This window comes from Vigna unguiculata, chromosome 11 (genome assembly GCF_037176805.1).
Source record: "Vigna unguiculata cultivar grain cowpea cultivar isolate G323 ecotype 2 chromosome 11, ASM3717680v1, whole genome shotgun sequence".
NCBI classification, from domain to species: Eukaryota; Viridiplantae; Streptophyta; class Magnoliopsida; order Fabales; family Fabaceae; genus Vigna; species Vigna unguiculata.
Window position 1 is genome coordinate 740899 of NC_140802.1, and position 20858 is coordinate 761756.

At 33.5% G+C, this 20858-nt stretch overlaps 3 long non-coding RNA genes across 3 annotated transcripts; 1 reads left to right on the forward strand and 2 right to left on the reverse strand.

The window, feature by feature from the left end:
- Positions 1-7686: 7686 nt before the first annotated feature.
- Positions 7687-13450, reverse strand: LOC114172830 (uncharacterized). The gene is made up of 2 exons (XR_014986539.1): positions 13046-13450; positions 7687-11686 (listed from the first exon to the last, which is right to left on the reverse strand). It is a non-coding gene; the product is annotated as an uncharacterized LOC114172830 (long non-coding RNA).
- Positions 13451-14075: 625 nt separating this feature from the next.
- On the reverse strand, positions 14076-15189 carry LOC114171668 (uncharacterized). The gene is made up of 2 exons (XR_003601622.2): positions 14461-15189; positions 14076-14182 (listed from the first exon to the last, which is right to left on the reverse strand). It is a non-coding gene; the product is annotated as an uncharacterized LOC114171668 (long non-coding RNA).
- LOC114172828 (uncharacterized) lies at positions 14633-17675 on the forward strand. The gene is made up of 3 exons (XR_003602332.2): positions 14633-14893; positions 16253-16323; positions 16571-17675. It is a non-coding gene; the product is annotated as an uncharacterized LOC114172828 (long non-coding RNA).
- The last annotated feature ends 3183 nt before the right edge of the window (positions 17676-20858 follow it).

Genomic DNA, 20858 nt, shown 5'->3' on the forward strand with positions numbered 1-20858 from the left:
GTATTTTCATTCTCCACAGCTATGTAGACATGATTGGCAAAGATCACAAAGGTCTTTTGGGCTTGTAACGTGGTTGGACTATAAAAAAACTTTGTTTTTCAAGACAAGCAAGACTTACTGCTAAAAAGGAAAACAACAATTTGCAAGTGCTATGACTCTAGCCTATTCCAACCATCTTTTTGTTTTGTTTTTCTCTTCTGCCAATTTCTTTTCAATTCATTCCTATTAGGTACTATTTGTTTTGATTTATCATTTTCAGATTTGAGGTGTCCAATTTCAATTTCCTTTTTGCTGCCATTTTCATTTTTCTTTGCATTCTTGGGTATGCTTTCAGCATACCCCAACTTTATTCCTTCGTCTATTTCACAAATCACCAATCCATTCATGGCACACACACATTCATTGTATCCTTCTCATCATTAAGAAGGGTTTGATTTCCTACATTCTATGCTCAGGTGCATGTTTAAGGCCAAGGTTCAAAAGGATATTTTTCATTCATAATGAAGTAGGGTGGTTGTTTGGCCTTGGTTTATACAAAATATTCATCTAGTGTTTAGTACTAAAATGTTGCCTAAATTATACAATTCATTAGACTTTGAGTTCTCTCTAGCGTAGCTCCCTCTTCCAGACTTCCTTCCTTAAGAGTTGACCTCACTTCTCCTTATAAAGCTTTCTTCCATCTTCATGTATATCTTAAAGGAGTTAGGAGAGAAGTCATCATGGACCCTCTTGAAAGCCCTTTATTGTTTATATTTATAACACCTTAATGCATATTTTAATAAATATTGCTCTAAGTAAAATTCTTACACTTAATTTGTTGATTGACGATTGGGGTTTGCTTAACCATATTTATACTCTTTTCTTTACTCTTTATGCACTAGTGCATTAGGAGAGTGGCATTTATTTGGTAGCATCAACGATAACTTATCATTATCTAAGAGCGATTTACGTATTTATGAAAATCAAAAGTTGTTTATATACTTGTAAGAGTGGTTTGTGTACTCAACTTATAATCATTGATTTAATTTGTAGAATCTCTTAAGCATAACTCAAGAGTTTAAAGTAAATCCATATAAAATTTGTGTATTATTTTTTATCACTTACTAGAAAGTCTAGCAAGAAAAGAGTTTAAGACTCTATTGAATCCCTCCTTCCATAACTATTTATTCCCTTTCTCTTTTATTTTTCTTTCTATCTTCTTTATATTTTTTTTTCATAATTTGTTTTTCTTATTTTTATCACTTTAATCCACCACATATGGACCTTTAGATTTTTAATTAAGATGTGCTAAAAGGGAAAAGTTTTCTTAGTGCATACCAATAAAGTATAAACCAACGTCTTTATGTGATTTAGTGAACAACTTTTTATAATACCAAGGATTTATGCCCCGTTATTTTTGTTACATCATCTCTATTATTTTGAAAGTCTCTTTCTCTAATTTTAAAGACCTAAAGTATGAAGTTAATTCACCGCCTGTTAAATGTGTTGGTTGATTAGAAACCTTCTAAATACAAAATATTTTTAAATAATGTTCGGAGATTTTATATCTTTGAAAATATAATTAAAGTAAAATATGTAAATAAATATAAATCTCGGAAGTTCACTCTATAAAATGGAATTGAATTTAAACTTATTTTCTAACTCTGCAAAATAAATAAAATGGATCATCAAACTTGAACATTTAAAATATATCCAGTGACACATGAATGTGAGATTAAAAATAAAGATAATTTAGTTGGCTGAGTTCAGGAAATTATTTCTATGAAACGATAATTCACTATTATGGAAAATTATTTGAAGGATGTTTCAAAGAGGTTTCATAGAATTTATTTAAAGTCATTATACAAATACTCGTGTTTAAGTTTATATTCAAATTGTGAGAATTTTCTAAAGAGATGGCGAGTTTTTAGTTAAATTGTATTGCGATGCGAGACATACATATTTAAATAGAAATTGAATACACGCAAAAATTGATAAATTCTCATATTATTTCGCCTTTCACTTATAACTTTTTGAACTTTTATCATTTTCATTATCCAATGTTTCTCTCAATTGTCATTTCAAGATCTTACCTTAAAAGAAGATCAATTAATTAATATGATTGAAGATGATTTTGTAGTTATTTGTCGGTATAAAATGAAATTCTTTGCATAAGTAAACTCTTAATTTCATCTGGACAGTAATGTATGCGTGTTTTTCCAGTAATAATGTTAATAATATAAAGTATATAGGCCTTGGCCCGGCCTCCATGCTTTTTCTCTATCTTCATCCACACACTTTAATCTTTTTCGCTTTTGTCTTTCCTTGTCCTCTGATTGTTGCCATAAACTAGTTAATATTCCCCATCCCTCTCATCACATAGAGAAGCTAGAAGTCCATGGGGTTTCAGCTTGTGAAGAAGAAATGTGAGAAAGATCTTGGTTTAAACTAGTGCCCTCAACTCAAGCAACAACAAACAACCAACAGCCTCACCCTACGGTCCTAGTAGAGTGCAACAGAAACAACCCAGCTACTACTATCTAATGGGGTCGGAGCAGAATCGATTTCCTCAGCACGAAAGAGTATCTTTCTCACTCCTTCAATCTCACGTGTCCTTCTATTTACTCTTCACGAATTTCATTTCTAAACCACAACACTTATGCTTTATAGATTATTTGCCAGTGTTATAAGGGTTTTTCGGGTTAGATCTGAGGTCCCTAGTACATAACCTAACCCCAAACTTGTATATTTTCGGTTGGGGATCGCTTCTCATGTTTTTTCATTGCCGTTTTCATTCTATTAAGCACATATCCTCCTCAGATCTCACGTCAGACGACGATAGTTGCTTTAGTTACTTAGTTTACATATTGGGTGTCATTGCTTTTCTGTATCGTCTTCTGGTTATACTTGAATCTGTTAGCCTTCGAGAACATTATGGACGACAAACAATTCTCACGGCCAGAAACCCGCCCGAGCTAAACTTGGACCGATCTGATGGCTGAATTATTAGTTTTCAAAACTACCCTTTTTTATCATTTAGTAGTAGCTTTGTAGAGAAATATTTCCCCATAAGCTAGTGTGAAGGGCGGCTTACTTCACTCCTTTTGGTGCAATTGGCCTTTTCTTTTTTATATTTCATTTCAATTTTGCATTCAGAATCTAGATCCATAGTATCACATCCACGCTTGCTTTATGTTTTGTTGTGTTACGTAAACCGTGATTTTGAAAAACTACTGAGAATTCTGTATGCAGAAGGATTCTCATGTTTTTGTATGCTATAGAGATAAGAAAATAAACCCATACAATCAATAACTATTTGAGATTGTTTTGTTTTTATCTTTTGGTAGGTATTGAAAGAATGCTTGTCTCTTATATAATAAATAGAATTTTTGCTTTATCTTTCTTTTAACAACCAGTAGATTCTTTCTTTCTCTTTCTTTTTTCCCTTTATGTGTGTAGGTTTGTGTCATATCCTAATAGCCTGGACTACCCACGTGGATAAGGTTGTCAAACTTTCACACTAACTCATAAACTGTTACAATTTTACGAGGGGTAAAAAACAAACAAACTTTCTAGATAAACTCCCATCAAATTTTGAGTCAAGAAGCTAGCTTGAAATCAAATACAATTTTTGACCCCCAAAGTGGCTGTGTCTATCAAGGCCCAAATGATTTGGAGAAATTAACTCCTTTTTAAAATATTTTCACTTTAGTAACTTATGTTTCAATTTTTGAACAAATGATTTTGTCATTGATGTAGTTTGATCTTTTAGTTCTAATGTACTATCAAACCTTATTATTGTGGTTTGATACTTTGCTTTGTAATATTAAACAAACTTTAAGGGTTCTGTTATATGGTTCTTATATATATATATAAATATATATATATATATATATATATATATATATATATATATATATATATATTTCTTCATAATTAGGAAGTATATGATGTAACTTGAAGCTAGAAGAATCTATACTTTTAAAATAATAATTAATTACTACTTGTATACAATTTTAACATAAGTTTCAGATTCTCATTCACAGAAGGAAAAATAGTATTAGAGTTAAATTGATGCTTTTGTGGAATGAGTCTTAAATGACTGTAAATTTTGTGTGCCACTGTAAATTATGGCTATTGAGATAATTACTTAAGAACGAATGGGGTGAGAAGATGAAGAGTCCTGTATTAGTTTATGATACAAATTTTGCTATCAGCAAGATAAAATTATTTTTAAATGCACAATTTATGTCAAATTTTCTGAGATTTGTCCTATAAAAGCTTTATAACGTCAAATAGTTCTGCAAATTGGTAAACAAAATCATGTTAAAACTTGTACTGTTTTTGTGGTTTTGTGACTTTTGATTTTCATGTAATTTCATAATTTGGTAAGTAAGGAAAGAGTGGAACTAGGGGAGTTATAAGATTAAGGAATAAGTCGTAACTTCCTGAAGGATTGCCCAGTTTTCCTTACATCCGCCAAAAGCCACTGTCATTTCAAATAAGTTATTTGCTATTTTTGGGGTTATATACAGGGTTCTGGCTCTCAGTTTCATACAGTTTCTTTTGATTAGCATTTATGGGGTCATGCTTAATGTAGTGCATTTTATTTATTTGGCTTGAATAAACTGCTTTTATATTTCAAGAATTATTTTCAGGATCTTGATCAGATTTGAGAATTGACAACATTGTTTATTTTTACCCTTTATTGATTGGCCTATGGTCTCCATAAATGAGCCTTCTTTAATAGATACATGCAGATTTTGTAATGCCTGATTCTTCTTATTTTTTCCTTGCACTTCTGTTTAGGAGTAGGGCTTATTCTCCACTATTATGAAATCTTTCTTCTTTCTCATTAATAATACTGGATTCCAAAAAAAGAAATAAACCAAAGTAAGTATCCTCAGCTTGCCGCATCTTTGTATGTATCTCTTAAAAAGGGGTCAACCATTCTTTTACTCCTATGCTCTTTTTCTTTTCGTGTCTATCAACCTTTGGGATAAAAATAACTTGAAAAGTTTGGAGTTTTCTTTCAGTGCTCTAAACTTAGTATGCTATGAAGTCAATAATGTAACTATCACAATGAATGGGGGGCACACTTTTTCAAAATCTGAGCTTGGGTGACACAATAGGTCCTTGCATTTAGGAAAAACAGTTGTTATATGTGAAGGAAACATGGAAGTCTTGCATCTTTATGTCTGCAATTTGTGAAGCATGGCCAAAAGTCGAAAGCCAGACAGGTTCTTCAACCTGTGCCTGTTGTTGGACAGTGTGTGCTGCATGCCCCTTTGCTGGATAGCTCTGGTACCTTGCTTCTATAGCTATTTACCTAAACCTTCCGGTCTTCCATCTTTGATGGTGCCATTGGGTTTCAGTTTCAGACACAGGTGGTGACACTTAGCTATTTACACCCATTTGACACTTAAAATCTTTTTACCCCAATTTAACAGTTAAAATTATTTTACACCCATTTGACACCTCAAATTTTCTTACACCCATTTGACACCTAATAATTTTTACACCCGTTTTACACATAAAACTTATTTACACTCATTTGACACCTAAAATATTTTTACTCCCATTTGACACCTAATATTTTTTTACACCCATTTGAGACCTAAAACATTCTTACACTCATTTGACACCTAAAATATTTTTACACCCATTTGACACCTAAATTTTTTTTTCATCCATTTGAAACGTAAAATTTTTTTAAACCCATTTAACACCTATAAATTTTTTACTCCCATTTGACATCTAAATTTTTTTTACACCCAGTTGACACCTAAAATATTCTTACACTCATTTGACACCTAAATTATATTTACATCCATCTGACAGTTAAAATTATTCAACACCCGTTTGACACCTAAAATTATTTTACACCCATTTAATGTAACATCCCAATACTTAAAACTAATAAAAATAGGGAGTTTCATCATAGTTCCAAAACAGATAATCCAGTGTACAAAATATATTAATATGGTCTTACAAAAGATATGACTATAAAAATATATCACTTATACACTTAAACTAAACTAATAAATTCTATACTTAAATTGACCACTACTAAAGCTCCCATTGCAAACCTTCTCCTCAACACTAAAATGATGGTTCTTCATCCTCCAAAAGCGCCTTTGACAATGCAACCACATTTGCTCCCACCGAATAGGTGATCATCGCAAAAGGAAAACATACAACACGAGACAAACACACAGGAAGCAAGGGTAAGCTAATTTGATAAGAAATTCATGCAATTCAATTATAAACAAACCATGCAATCTTTCTCATTTTTACCAGAATCAGATAGGCCACCACAACACAGTACAAATATATTACTCTAGACTCGATATCCTTATTATGTAAGCGACATCGGATCTCTTGGTGGCTTGCACCTATGAAGGTTCCCAAACTCTGTAGAGTTTGGACACAAGGGGTTATCACCCAACCACTCCCAGGGTAAGTCTCCTTCGCGTCTAAGACTTGATCAAGTCCAAAGACTAGGACCTCCTGCTACTCCTCACGACATAATCCATTCTGCTCTATCTGAGCGTGAATGAGTTTCTGGTGTTTTCGCTCAAGCGAGAGCTGCTCGCTTAGGCGAAAATACCAGATTCCCAATCTGTTCTCACATGCAACATTCCAGAATTCATGCCCACACTCAATCATATACCCAATCACACATTCCAAACATCAATTCAGCACACAATTATGCAATCAAGTTCATCAAACATGGTTTATATGTGAAATTGATTTTTTTGGGCCGAGGTGACGAACATTTGGATCGAGGTCACCGAGGTGACTAGCATTTGGGCTGAGGTGGCCGAGGTGACAAACAAATATACATCCAGTTTTGGCTGAGAAGACCCAAAAAAATCAATTTAAGCCGCAATCCTTAATTGAAGTAAGAACCACTTGTAGAATAATCCCCGGATTGAAACTTGGGGTTAGGCCTAGACACAAGGTAAGATGGGGCTATTGTTTGATATAAAGGTAAACAAAGGGAGGAGAAACATTTCATTCCAAATTTTATTTCCACAAAACAGAGTATGTTGACATAAAGGCTAGCAACATACCATTCAAGCATTATCAGAGAGAAATAACAAAGAATACAATAACTTTAAAGCTAAAAGACATATAAGCATGGATACTTAAAGCTGCATACAAGACAAACCACGTGATTCTCTTTTAGTAAATCATAAATCTGCACACAGAAATTAGAGTTTCATAATATGGCTCACATCGTATTGTGCTAAAAAATTTCTCAATAATTAAAATGCTTACACCATAGCTCTTTCACAAAGTAGGCAACTAAGACAGATCATGTTATCATGTTATCAAAAGACTGTTCTTTTCATTTCACTCAAAAGTAAAGTACATTCTTTTCTCTTGGCAACATTTATATGTAAATTACTGATGCTTGGCTCCAAGACTTTCAAATTGATTAGGCATGAGCAACTCTAGCATATTACAACTTCAATCATTTAAAAACTCAATAAGCATAAAAAAGAAATAATATTAAAAGGTAACAAAGCTCTCGTTGAAGTTATTTTAGTGTAATGTTGTCTTCATTGTTTACTAGTAATGTCTGCAATACTACAATTACTCATTACACAAATCACAGAATAACCACCAAACAAATCACTTATACAAACAAATCACTTATACAAACAATGGACCCCATTTCACTCCCTATCTCTAGATCTCTTTCACTCTTTATCTTCACCCAAAACCCTTCTCCAAAATTTTTCAATGTACTCTGTAATTCTTGACTGTTTTATTTGTAAACAAATCCATCACATCAGTATCCATAACCCTCTTTCTATAGCCTAAATACTCACATAATCACATATATATATAGGAAAGACCTAAACCAATAAACACACAATAAAGGTGCAATTACAACTTCACTGGAAAACCATATCATATCACTGAAAATCTTAGAACCCAAACCAATACCAATCCCAAACACAAAAATGTATCAAAATAAACAAATGTCTACAATTTTATAATGAATGACGATAAAAATCTCACAGGACAATCACAACACCGTCTTTGACCTTCACATGGGAAGCATTAGCGCCACCACGTGCTCGACCTCCTCGGCAGCGGGTTTGAGCTTCTCAAATTTCTAGTTGAACATTCGTGCTTCACGCACGAACTTGATTTCGAAGGACTGAATTTGAGACCTATTAAAATGGCGACTGGCAGCTTAGGGCTCAGGTACCGCACTAGTGAGGTTCCAACAGTAGTTGGCGAGGGCGAGCGGCGGCTCTTGCCGTCAGAGGCCCAGTTCGCGAGCTTTGGTAGTTGACGCTGATGGTCGTGGTGGATGAGGTTTCAGGAGGCTGAGGCATGGCGGCTTACGGAGGAGGAGCGACAAGAGATAGAAATTGTAGAAGGGGAGTGTTCTGTGAGGGTTTGGTTCCGGTGAGGTTTTTCGTGAATGAGTGGGGAGGTGTTATCTTTTTTTTTTTCGTGTGTTGTTCTGTTGTTCTGAAGTTTGTTAGGATGAGGAGTGTGTGAAAAAACGTCAAAAAAATTGTGTGTGGGTTAGAGAAGTGTGTGTTAGTGTGAGATGTGGAAAGCGAAAAAATCTGCCACGTGGAGTCGATACAGTGGGTAAGGATTTTTAGGTGAAAAAGAAAAAGACAGGGTGTGGATAGAAATATGGATCGGACTTTATGAGAGGAGAACATGGGTGGTAGTATTCTTTAAGTGACTAAAAAAACTAACTTGGTCAATTAAAATGGGTCAAAATTAATACAAAATTTTGACTTTTTGAATTTTAATAGTAATATTATAGATGAAAAAATGATATGATTAACATTCTTTTTTTCTAGTATTTCTATCGCTAAACATAATGGGATACGTTTCGAACTCGAAAAAAATTAGTTAAGTAAATGACTCAAAAACAACAACTTAATCATTAAAAAATGGTCAAAATTAACACAACATTTCAACTTTTTGAATTTTAATAGTGATATTAGTGGTTTGAAAAAAAAATATGATTAACATTCTTTCCTCTAGTGTTCCCACCGCTAAACACAATGAGACAAGTTTCGAACCCGAAAAAAAATTAGTTAAGTATTGTTTAAGTTACTCAAAAGCAACAATTTAGTCATTAAAAAAGGGTCAAAATTAACACAACATTTCGACTCTTTGAATTTTAATTGTGATATTATTGGTGCAAAAAAAATATCATTAGCATTCTTTCCTCTAGTATTCTCACCGCTAAACACAATGGGAAAAGTTTCGAACCCGAAAAAAATTAGTTAAGTATTGTTTAAGTGACTCAAAAACAACAACTTAGTCATTAAAAAAGGGTAAAATTAACACAACATCACAACTTTTTGAATTTTAATTGTGATATTATTGTTGTGAAAAAAAATATGATTAGGTTATTTGCTCTAGTATTTCCACCGCTAAACACAATGGGATATGTTTTGAATCTAAAAAAATTTAGTTAAGTATTGTTTAAGTGACTCAAAAACAACAATTTAGTCATTAAAAAAGGGTCAGAATTAACACAACATTCCAATTTTTGAATTTTAATAGTGATATTATTGGTGTGAAAAAAATATGATTAATATTCTTTCCTCTAGGATTCCCACCGTTAAACACAATGGGACAAGTTTCGAACCCGAAAAAAATTAGTTAAGTATTGTTTAAATGACTCAAAAACAACAACTTAGTAGTTAAAAAAGGGTCAAAATTGTTGGGATTTTTAGGGCTTTTGAAAATATGAGAGATAAAGAGAGATATATGTGATATGTTATATGGAGGAACATGTTTTTATATTTTATTGATATATCCTATATATAGAGCAAAGGCAAAGTCATGCTTGTTTATAGGTGTTTCACAAATAATTATGACTAGGATCATGACTCTAAAGTCTCCCAAAGAAATTTGGGAATACTTGAAAGCAGAATATGAAGGCAACGAGAAGATTCGAGGCATGAACGTTTTGAACTTGATAAGGGAGTTCAAGGTGCAAAGAATGAAAGAGTCAGAGACAATTAAAGAACACTCAAACAAATTGTTGGGTATTGTTAACAAGATAAAATTAATGGGAAAAGAGTTTCAAGATTCACTACAAAAAAACATGTAAATACCGACGTTTATTTTTGTAATTTACGTCATTTTTAACTGTCGTTATTTACTTGAGCGACGGTTTCCTGAAATGTCGTAATTTTTGTCGTCCCAAAGTATAATACGTCGGTTATAGATGAACCGCCGCAACAACCGTCATTTTATACAACGTATAAAGTGGCGGTTTAAAGAGGCAAAAAGCGTCAGTTAAAGCTGACGTAATATTTTCACTGGATGACAAATATAATGTGAAAAACGACACTTTAAACTGACACTATTATCATTATATTATGACATTTTTAAATGTCACCAATTTAATTAATTACAATTTATTATGAGATTAATTACGTTATTATCAAATATATCAAATGACGTAATTTTAATATTTAATTATTTATTTTTTTTAATATTTCTCTAGGATGCCTCATCAATTCGTCTTGGTTTTTTACTGATGCATGCCATGTCATAGAATCACTTGTCTTAGGAGACATAAATAATCTTTGCAATCTCGGCTTTAAAGGAAAATAACGCAATATCTTTGCATATTGTTTCTTATTTTTATCTTTCCATTTAGACATCTTACACCGTTTACATTCTTCTAAGTCTTCATTCTCTTCACCCCAATATAGCATGCAGTCTTTTGGGCAAGCTGGCATTTTGACATAGTTAAGACCAAGCTTGCTAATTGAATTCTTGGCCTCGTAGAATGAGCTAGGAAACTTAGCATGTTCAAATGCGTCCTTTAGCAACTCTAGAATCAATGTCATTGCTTTGTCACTCATTCTACACATGCACTTTATATGATATAACTTCAACATGATTGATAACTTTGAATACTTTGTACAACCATCGTATAATGGTTGGTTATTTTCCTTCAACAAAGCATCAAAATCTATATTTCCTTCATCACGCATCATATTAGCTTGCACACCATCATCTTCGGTAGCCCTGTCAAAATCATTAACATCATTTCCCACAAACCCGAATGCATCATTCAACATGTCTTCCATTGGATTTTGAGATTCTAAAAAATCTTGAACCACATTTGCACTTCTACCAGCCATGGAAGCACTTACACTTGGTCCTTCACCATGCATATACCATGTTTTGTAGTTTTCAAGAAAAGGTCTGCATGTTAAGTGTTCTAGAACCGCATCCCTAGTTTGCCATTTATTGAAACCACATTTTGAACATGGACACTTAATAACACGACCATTACCATGTTCAAAAGCAAAATCCAAAAAAATATTCAATGGTGTTTCGTGGTTTAGAAGTCCACGATTTATCTATTGGCATGACTACAAAATAAACACCAAAGAAAAAAAATCATTACTTAGGAAAGAAATCATACAAACAAGAGGAAGGTGTTCTATCCTCAAAACAAATAAATGAAAGAGTTAACTAAAATAATTAGTTAACCAAAGTATTCATTCAAAGCAATTATAAAATAAAGGACAAAACATATATATTTTATCCTCAAAACAATTAAATGAAAGAGTTAACTAAAATTATTGAATTGCAAAGAACATGACTTAAGCTCAAACCTTGATATTATATGAAATAAGCTGGACAAAGTTTGCAGCAGCTTTAACTTTCAAGTTGTCCAAGTTTTATCCTATACAAATAGAGAAGGTATATATCAAATTGGAGTTCATGCCATGTAATATCCGATTAGAGAGAAAAAATTGCTGCAGATCCATGCAAACATCAACACCAATAATGTACCAACATAAATAACTAGTATGCAGAACCCCAAAAAAGAATGTATTTGTTAATAAATTTCAGCCAAAAATACAGAATATGAAAAGAATATGCATTGAAGAAATTAGTCTAATTATGCAGCTAATGTAGCAGAATAAAACAGATAAAATAAGTGAAAAGAATATGGAACATAAATAATCTTACATAATCATTTTCCTAGAAACCACAACAGTGTCTTTGGAAAAAAAAATATATACAATCGAAACTTTTAGGCATGATGTTTGGAGAACCATGATGTTTGGAGAAATAATTCATTGCACATAAGCATTGTCCAAAAAACAACAAAACACAGAAGGGGAAAAGTTATGTCAATGCAAAGACCTTAATTATATCTCTACAAGTTTAATTAACAAAGCACAGATAATTATATCTCTACAAGTTTAATCCTTGCAGTGTGTGACATCAAATTCACCCCCACAAAGTAAATAATTCTCAGCCTATAAACATGGCATATCATGTTTATAACCAACACATCTGACAGTATCACATACATAGAGATGTTAACCTTGACAAAATTCTTTTATAAATCTCACGAATGAAGCCACTTGGCAATTAACATTTCTTAATTAATGTGAGTTATACAAAAAATAAAAGATACTAGGAGGAGAAGTCTTGGTAGCCGTAATTTGTGTTGGGGATAAGATTAACGCTCCATCCAAGTCAATAAATAAATTGAGCACGAGCCCTGTTTTTTTGGTGACCATAGCTTGAATAGATTTTAAAGAAAAGATTAAACACCAATGGATGTTAATAAACGAGTCTACCATATAACCGTGAGCTAGCACTTGATTTTGATTCACTTCTTCAAATAGTCACTTCTCAACCCAATCCATTTGTATCTGGAACAATGGACTAAAATATACATGATAAGACAAAAAAGAAAAAATATTAAACTTGTTTCTAAAGTTTGCCAGGATTTTTTCAAATCCAACCCCAAAAACTGACAATTGCAAGTGACAAGTGATCCGCAAGCACAAGCAACAACGGCGAACTATGTACGATATGAAGATGAAATGCAATCAACACAATATGTCAATGCCACTCAAGCTCGACAGAAATAAAGCCATTCATTCATTCAAGATATTTTGACAAGGTATAGACATCACAAAAATGTTGCTCGCACAGAAAACCCTAATCATAAAATCGGCCACTCAAATCAAAAATAGGCAAGATTAAATTCAAAAACGCAACAATACATTGATGAATGTCATACCAGAAACAGAAAAGGAGTGGACTGAGGCGCAAATGCGAGCAATCGAACCAAATAACCCAATCGAGCAAATGCGAACTGCGGCAATCTGAGGCGCAAATGGAGGTGCAAATGGAGGCGAAGGAAGGAGAAAGGAGAAAGAGGTGAAACAAAAGAGGGGAAACAAAGAGGAGAAAAGGAGAAAGGAGAAACGGAGAGCGAACGGAGAGGTGAGCGAACAGAGAGCGTCACATCCAAGGATCCTCGCCCAGCTAGAATGGCAGCAGCGAGAATGGCGAGGCTGCGGAGGAATCAGATGGTCTGAGAGGCGTCTGGCTCGTCGAGGAATAGTTCCTCAGGCACAAGGAAAGCACTATGGAGGCAATCGACCACGATGCCGAGCATGAGAGCGGAGACGAAGGTGGAGCTGATGCTAGTGATGAACACGACGAAGACGGTGAGCCCAATAACTAGGGTTTCAAAATCTTTAACTGATACAAAGCTCAATTGATTTGTGTGGTGTGTTGAACTTGCTCTTTTCGGTGGGTTTTTATCTCTTTATCCTACTCTGTTGCGATTTAAACATTTAAGAGACACTAAATCAAACACTCATTTAGTCTGTCCAAAAGAATATGAATTCAAGTTTTTTAAATTTCAATTTTCTATAATTTTGATAGTTTTATTGTATAATTAGGAAAATTTATTGAAACAATTTTAATTTATTGTTTGATGCAGAGTATTTTGCTGGAGAGAAAGAAAGTGTTTTGCAAGTAAGTTCATGTTTTGCAAAAGGTGCAATGGTGCTTATCATTGTTCGGTCTGCAACCTCCTCATAAGGTAAAGTTTGTAACCTTACTAGTGAGCTTAATATTAATTTTATACTAATGTTGGGAATTGAATTGGGAATTATTGTTGAGTTAAAATTCCTAGTGACAGCAGCAGTAACCAATTCAGGTCATATTCACATCAGGAATTTTAACTCAACAATAATTCCCAATTCAATTCCCAACATTAGTATAAAATTAATATTAAGCTCACTAGTAAGGTTACAAACTCTACCTTATGAGGAGGTTGCAGACCGAACAATGATAAGCACCATTGCACCTTTTGCAAAACATGAACTTACTTGCAAAACACTTTCTTTCTCTCCAGCAAAATACTCTGCATCAAACAATAAATTAAAATTGTTTCAATAAATTTTCCTAATTATACAATAAAACTATCAAAATTATAGAAAATTGAAATTTAAAAAACTTGAATTCATATTCTTTTGGACAGACTAAATGAGTGTTTGATTTAGTGTCTCTTAAATGTTTAAATCGCAACAGAGTAGGATAAAGAGATAAAAACCCACCGAAAAGAGCAAGTTCAACACACCACACAAATCAATTGAGCTTTGTATCAGTTAAAGATTTTGAAACCCTAGTTATTGGGCTCACCGTCTTCGTCGTGTTCATCACTAGCGTCAGCTCCACCTTCGTCTCCGCTCTCATGCTCGGCATCGTGGTCGATTGCCTCCATAGTGCTTTCCTTGTGCCTGAGGAACTATTCCTCGACGAGCCAGACGCCTCTCAGACCATCTGATTCCTCCGCAGCCTCGCCATTCTCGCTGCTGCCATTCTAGCTGGGCGAGGATCCTTGGATGTGACGCTCTCTGTTCGCTCACCTCTCCGTTCGCTCTCCGTTTCTCCTTTCTCCTTTTCTCCTCTTTGTTTCCCCTCTTTTGTTTCACCTCTTTCTCCTTTCTCCTTCCTTCGCCTCCATTTGCACCTCCATTTGCGCCTCAGATTGCCGCAGTTCGCATTTGCTCGATTGGGTTATTTGGTTCGATTGCTCGCATTTGCGCCTCAGTCCACTCCTTTTCTGTTTCTGGTATGACATTCATCAATGTATTGTTGCGTTTTTGAATTTAATCTTGCCTATTTTTGATTTGAGTGGCCAATTTTATGATTAGGGTTTTCTGTGCGAGCAACATTTTTGTGATGTCTATACCTTGTCAAAATATCTTGAATGAATGAATGGCTTTATTTCTGTCGAGCTTGAGTGGCATTGACATATTGTGTTGATTGCATTTCATCTTCATATCGTACATAGTTCGCCGTTGTTGCTTGTGCTTGCGGATCACTTGTCACTTGCAATTGTCAGTTTTTGGGGTTGGATTTGAAAAAATCCTGGCAAACTTTAGAAACAAGTTTAATATTTTTTCTTTTTTGTCTTATCATGTATATTTTAGTCCATTGTTCCAGATACAAATGGATTGGGTTGAGAAGTGACTATTTGAAGAAGTGAATCAAAATCAAGTGCTAGCTCACGGTTATATGGTAGACTCGTTTATTAACATCCATTGGTGTTTAATCTTTTCTTTAAAATCTATTCAAGCTATGGTCACCAAAAAAACAGGGCTCGTGCTCAATTTATTTATTGACTTGGATGGAGCGTTAATCTTATCCCCAACACAAATTACGGCTACCAAGACTTCTCCTCCTAGTATCTTTTATTTTTTGTATAACTCACATTAATTAAGAAATGTTAATTGCCAAGTGGCTTCATTCGTGAGATTTATAAAAGAATTTTGTCAAGGTTAACATCTCTATGTATGTGATACTGTCAGATGTGTTGGTTATAAACATGATATGCCATGTTTATAGGCTGAGAATTATTTACTTTGTGGGGGTGAATTTGATGTCACACACTGCAAGGATTAAACTTGTAGAGATATAATTATCTGTGCTTTGTTAATTAAACTTGTAGAGATATAATTAAGGTCTTTGCATTGACATAACTTTTCCCCTTCTGTGTTTTGTTGTTTTTTGGACAATGCTTATGTGCAATGAATTATTTCTCCAAACATCATGGTTCTCCAAACATCATGCCTAAAAGTTTCGATTGTATATATTTTTTTTTCCAAAGACACTGTTGTGGTTTCTAGGAAAATGATTATGTAAGATTATTTATGTTCCATATTCTTTTCACTTATTTTATCTGTTTTATTCTGCTACATTAGCTGCATAATTAGACTAATTTCTTCAATGCATATTCTTTTCATATTCTGTATTTTTGGCTGAAATTTATTAACAAATACATTCTTTTTTGGGGTTCTGCATACTAGTTATTTATGTTGGTACATTATTGGTGTTGATGTTTGCATGGATCTGCAGCAATTTTTTCTCTCTAATCGGATATTACATGGCATGAACTCCAATTTGATATATACCTTCTCTATTTGTATAGGATAAAACTTGGACAACTTGAAAGTTAAAGCTGCTGCAAACTTTGTCCAGCTTATTTCATATAATATCAAGGTTTGAGCTTAAGTCATGTTCTTTGCAATTCAATAATTTTAGTTAACTCTTTCATTTAATTGTTTTGAGGATAAAATATATATGTTTTGTCCTTTATTTTATAATTGCTTTGAATGAATACTTTGGTTAACTAATTATTTTAGTTAACTCTTTCATTTATTTGTTTTGAGGATAGAACACCTTCCTCTTGTTTGTATGATTTCTTTCCTAAGTAATGATTTTTTTTTCTTTGGTGTTTATTTTGTAGTCATGCCAATAGATAAATCGTGGACTTCTAAACCACGAAACACCATTGAATATTTTTTTGGATTTTGCTTTTGAACATGGTAATGGTCGTGTTATTAAGTGTCCATGTTCAAAATGTGGTTTCAATAAATGGCAAACTAGGGATGCGGTTCTAGAACACTTAACATGCAGACCTTTTCTTGAAAACTACAAAACATGGTATATGCATGGTGAAGGACCAAGTGTAAGTGATTCCATGGCTGGTAGAAGTGCAAATGTGGTTCAAGATTTTTTAGAATCTCAAAATCCAATGGAAGACATGTTGAATGATGCATTCGGGTTTGTGGGAAATGATGTTAATGATTTTGACAGGGCTACCGAAGATGATGGTGTGCAAGCTAATATGATGCGTGATGAAGGAAATATAGATTTTGATGCTTTGTTGAAGGAAAATAACCAACCATTATACGATGGTTGTACAAAGTATTCAAAGTTATCAATCATGTTGAAGTTATATCATATAAAGTGCATGTGTAGAATGAGTGACAAAGCAATGACATTGATTCTAGAGTTGCTAAAGGACGCATTTGAACATGCTAAGTTTCCTAGCTCATTCTACGAGGCCAAGAATTCAATTAGCAAGCTTGGTCTTAACTATGTCAAAATACCAGCTTGCCCAAAAGACTGCATGCTATATTGGGGTGAAGAGAATGAAGACTTAGAAGAATGTAAACGGTGTAAGATGTCTAAATGGAAAGATAAAAATAAGAAACAATATGCAAAGATATTGCGTTACTTTCCTTTAAAGCCGAGATTGCAAAGATTATTTATGTCTCCTAAGACAAGTGATTCTATGACATGGCATGCATCAGTAAAAAACCAAGACGAATTGATGAGGCATCCTAGAGAAATATTAAAAAAAATAAATAATTAAATATTAAAATTACGTCATTTGATATATTTGATAATAACGTAATTAATCTCATAATAAATTGTAATTAATTAAATTGGTGACATTTAAAAATGTCATAATATAATGATAATAGTGTCAGTTTAAAGTGTCGTTTTTCACATTATATTTGTCATCCAGTGAAAATATTACGTCAGCTTTAACTGACGCTTTCTGCCTCTTTAAACCGCCACTTTATACGTTGTATAAAATGACGGTTGTTGCGGCGGTTCACCTATAACCGCCGTATTATACTTTGGGACGACAAAAATTACGACATTTCAGGAAACCGTCGCTCAAGTAAATAACGACAGTTAAAAATGACGTAAATTACAAAAATAAACGTCGATATTTACATGTTTTTTTGTAGTGAATCTTGAAACTCTTTTCCCATTAATTTTATCTTGTTAACAATACCCAACAATTTGTTTGAGTATTCTTTAATTGTCTCTGACTCTTTCATTCTTTGCATCTTGAACTCCCTTATCAAGTTCAAAACGTTCATGCCTCGAATCTTCTCGTTGCCTTCATATTCTGCTTTCAAGTATTCCCAAATTTCTTTGGGAGACTTTAGAGTCATGATCCTAGTCATAATTATTTGTGAAACACCTATAAACAAGCATGACTTTGCCTTTGCTCTATATATAGGATATATCAATAAAATATAAAAACATGTTCCTCCATATAACATATCACATATATCTCTCTTTATCTCTCATATTTTCAAAAGCCCTAAAAATCCCAACAATTTTGACCCTTTTTTAACTACTAAGTTGTTGTTTTTGAGTCATTTAAACAATACTTGACTAATTTTTTTCGGGTTCGAAACTTATCCCATTGTGTTTAACGGTGGGAATCCTAGAAGAAAGAATATTAATCATATTTTTTTCACACCAATAATATCACTATTAAAATTCAAAAATCGGAATGTTATGTTAATTCTAAACCTTTTTTAATGACTAAATTGTTGTTTTTGAGTCACTTAAACAATACTTAACTAAATTTTTTCAGGTTCAAAACATATCCCATTGTGTTTAGCGGTGGAAATACTAGAGGAAATAACGCTAATCATATTTTTTTTCACAACAATAATATCACAATTAAAATTCAAAAAGTTGTGATGTTGTGTTAATTTTACCCTTTTTTAATGACTAAGTTGTTGTTTTTGAGTCACTTAAACAATACTTAACTAATTTTTTTCGGGTTCGAAACTTTTCCCATTGTGTTTAGCGGTGAGAATACTAGAGGAAAGAATGCTAATGATATTTTTTTTGCACCAATAATATCACAATTAAAATTCAAAAAGTCGAAATGTTGTGTTAATTTTGACCCTTTTTTAATGACTAAATTGTTGTTTTTGAGTAACTTAAACAATACTTAACTAATTTTTTTTCGGGTTCGAAACTTGTCTCATTGTATTTAGCGGTGGGAAGACTAGAGGAAAGAATGTTAATCATATTTTTTTTTTCAAACCACTAATATCACTATTAAAATTCAAAAAGGTGAAATGTTGTGTTAATTTTGACCATTTTTTTAATGATTAAGTTGTTGTTTTTGAGTCATTTACTTAACTAATTTTTTTCGAGTTCGAAACGTATCCCATTATGTTTAGCGATAGAAATACTAGAAAAAAAGAATGTTAATCATATCTTTTTTTCATCTATAATATTACTATTAAAATTCAAAAAGTCAAAATTTCGTATTAATTTTGACCCATTTTAATTGACCAAGATAGTTTTTTTAGTCACTTAAAGAATACTACCACCCATGTTCTCCTCTCATAAAGTCCGATCCATATTTCTATCCACACCCTGTCTTTTTCTTTTTCACCTAAAAATCCTTACCCACTGTATCGACTCCACGTGGCAGATTTTTCCGCTTTCCACATCTCACACTAACACACACTTCTCTAACCCACACACAATTTTTTTGACGTTTTTTCACACACTCCTCATCCTAACAAACTTCAGAACAACAGAACAACACACGAAAAAAAAAGATAACACCTCCCCACTCATTCACGAAAAACCTCACCGGAACCAAACCCTCACAGAACACTCCCCTTCTACGATTTCTATATCTTGTCGCTCCTCCTCCGCAAGCCGCCACGCCTCAGCCTCCTGAAACCTCATCCACCATGACCATCATCGTCAACTACCAAAGCTCGCGAACTGGGCCTCCGACGGCAAAAGCCGCCGCTCGCCCTCGCCAACTACTGTTGGAACCTCACTAGTGCGGTACCTGAGCCCTAAGCTGCCAGTCGCCACTTTAATAGGTCTCAAATTCAGTCCTTCGAAATCAAGTTCGTGCGTGAAGCACGAATCTTCAACTAGAAATTTGAGAAGCTCAAACCCGCTGCCGAGGAGGTCGAGCACGTGGTGGCGCTAATGCTTCCCATGTGAAGGTCAAAGACGGTGTTGTGATTGTCTTGTGAGATTTTTATCGTCATTCATTATAAAATTGTAGACATTTGTTTATTTTGATACATTTTTGTGTTTGGGATTGGTATTGGTTTGGGTTCTAAGATTTTCAGTGATATGATATGGTTTTCCAGTGAAGTTGTAATTGCACCTTTATTGTGTGTTTATTGGTTTAGGTCTTTCCTATATATATATATATATATGTGATTATGTGAGTATTTAGGCTATAGAAATAGGGTTATGGATACTGATGTGATGGATTTGTTTACAAATAAAACAGTCAAGAATTACAGAGTACATTGAAAATTTTTGGAGAAGGGTTTTGGGTGAAGATAAAGAGTGAAAGAGATCTAGAGATAGGGAGTGAAATGGGGTCCATTGTTTGTATAAGTGATTTGTTTGTATAAGTGATTTGTTTGGTGGTTATTCTGTGATTTGTGTAATGAGTAATTGTAGTATTGCAGACATTACTAGTTAACAATGAAGACAACATTACACTAAAATAACTTCAACGAGAGCTTTGTTACCTTTTAATATTATTTCTTTTTTATGCTTATTGAGTTTTTAAATGATTGAAGTTGTAATATGCTAGAGTTGCTCATGCCTAATCAATTTGAAAGTCTTGGAGCCAAGCATCAGTAATTTGCATATAAATGTTGCCAAGAGAAAAGAATGTACTTTACTTTTGAGTGAAATGAAAAGAACAGTCTTTTGATAACATGATCTGTCTTAGTTGCCTACTTTGTGAAAGAGCTATGGTGTAAGCATTTTAATTATTGAGAAATTTTTTAGCACAATACGATGTGAGCCATATTATGAAACTCTAATTTCTGTGTGCAGATTTATGATTTACTAAAAGAGAATCACGTGGTTTGTCTTGCATGCAGCTTTAAGTATCCATGCTTATATGTCTTTTAGCTTTAAAGTTATTGTATTCTTTG